Source organism: Rhincodon typus, chromosome 44, assembly GCF_021869965.1.
Source record: "Rhincodon typus isolate 14 chromosome 44, sRhiTyp1.1, whole genome shotgun sequence".
Lineage (NCBI taxonomy): Eukaryota > Metazoa > Chordata > Chondrichthyes > Orectolobiformes > Rhincodontidae > Rhincodon > Rhincodon typus.
This window is the reverse complement of record NC_063375.1, coordinates 989,423-991,607: the sequence shown is the minus strand read 5'-3', so window position 1 is coordinate 991,607 and position 2,185 is coordinate 989,423. Positions and strand designations below refer to the sequence as shown.

General features: G+C 56.2%; 1 protein-coding gene across 2 annotated transcripts in view; it reads left to right on the top strand.

Annotated features, from left to right (window-relative positions):
* LOC125487712 (SLA class II histocompatibility antigen, DQ haplotype C beta chain-like) overlaps window positions 1-2,185 on the top strand; it is a 15,490-nt gene that overhangs the window by 615 nt on the left and 12,690 nt on the right. The window lies entirely within an intron of this gene.

The window sequence follows — 2,185 nt, the reverse complement described above, 5'->3', positions numbered from 1 at the left end:
TTACCCCATTCCCCCTCGATCCGTCTCCCCCTCTGGTTCTTTACCCCGTTCCCCCTTGATCCGTCTCCCCCTCTACTCGCTGCCCCTCCGTGCCTCACCAATATCTCTTTACAGCCCAGCCCTGACCCAAGTTTTAAAAAAATCTTTTGCAAAGTGTGTAGTCAGGTTGAAACTGACTTTCAGAGTGACGTATAGATCATTACAAGAGAAGGCTGCTTTCAATAGGATTCAGATGGTGAGAGATGATCTTTCTGTCTCTCAGGAGCAGGCGCTGTCAGAGGGTCAGCGCCGAGGGAGTGGGCGCTGTCGGAGGGTCAGTGCTGAAGGAGTGGGCGCCGCTGGAGGATCAGAGCCGGAGGGTCAGCGCCGAGCGAGCGGGCGCTGTCGGAGAGTCAGCGCCGAGGGAGCGGGCGCTGCCGGAGGGTCAGCGCTGAAGGAGCGGAGCCGGAGGGTCAGTGCCGAGGGAGCTAATCCCTAATGCTTGTGTCCTTTTTGGTGATGGGTGAATGGGTACAGGGTAACATGCCGAGGGGTGGGGGTGGGGTGGGGAAGGTATTGATGGATAAGAGGGGATGACGGAGGAGGGAGTGCGGATGGGTATCGATTTGGAAAGGGCAGTTAAGGGGGCAGGATGCCTCTGGCATTGGGCTTTTGTTCTGTATGCCAGCTCCGAAGGTTCTGTTTGTCTCCGGCGTCTGTGGGCGAAAGCCCTTGTTCTTGACAAACTTGCTGACTCGGTTCAGTCATTGTCCCGGGAGGACAATGCCATGTTGTCTCAGGGAAGGGACGGATTTTCGGAATGGCGCGGGGGCGGTGGGGTGGGATGGGGGGAGTGGTGGCGATTAGTGCAATAGCAATAGGCTCAAAACCTTTTCCCCCTCTCGCCAGGAATCAGGGAATTATCCTCCTCACCTTCCCCTATAGTCCCCCAACCCCACACACAGACACAGACACACACACACAGGCAGACAGACAGACACACACACACACAGACACACACACACACACAGACTCACACACATACAGACACACACACAGACTCACACACATACAGACACACACACACACACACACAGACACAGACACACACACACACACACAGACTCACACACACAGACACACACACACACACATATACACCGAGTCTCCCGTCCGACTGCCTGGCCCCTACACATAACCCCAACCCCCTCCATTCCACCCCCCTCGCCCTCCCCCCGGCACCCCACCCTGCCCTCAAAGGGGTTTTTGTTCAGGGAAGGGCCACATGGATCAATTCAAAGGGGCCTAGGATCTTCCTGTTCTACCTCAGGGAAATGTGGGGGCAGCGTGGGGGAGGGAGGGCAGAGTTATCTCCATCGCCTCCCTCCACCCCCCCCCCCCTCCAGCCCCCTACACCCCCTCCCTATCTCTGCCACCCCCTCCAGCTCCCGACAACCCCTCCCTATCTCCATCACCTCCTCCGGCCCCTACATTCCTCTCTATCTCTTTCATCTCCTCCAGAGAACCAGAGGGGGAGGCGGATCGAGGGGTAACGGGGTAGAGAACCAGAGGGGGAGGCGGATTGAGGGGGAATGGGGTAGACAACCAGAGGGGGTAGAGGGAATTTTATGTCCAGATGTGAGTACGTTAGAGGAAAGATGTGAAAGTATCAGAGACAGAGCGAGGTTGAGATTTACGAGAATTAGTACGGTCAGTTTTGAGGAGAGATGCAAGATGTCGGGGTTAATCTCCTTGGATAAAAATCCGGAGACGGTCTGGACAGAGGGAACCGCCAGCGGGAAAAGGACTGGGAAGCACAGGGCACAGATCAAAAGGGATTGGGAATGGGCAGGCGAAAGGACCCTGGCTCGTGGTGAGGGTCTGGATCGATGTGCCTGGAAATGTCGGGATGGGCAGACGTAGGTTCAATCAGGATATTATAGGGGGTGCCATTGGACAACTGATGAACAGAACTTTTACAATGAAAAGTAGGGCCTTGGGTAGTAGATCATACAATCCCTACAGTGGGGAAGCAGGCCATTTGGCCCATCGAGTCCACACCGACCCTCCGAAGAGCATCCCACCCAGACACAGCCCCTTACCCTATCCCTGCATTCCCCACCCTGGGCACTACAGGACAATTTAGCACGGCCAATCCACCCTAACCCGCACATCCCTGGGCACTACGGGACAATTTAGCATGGCC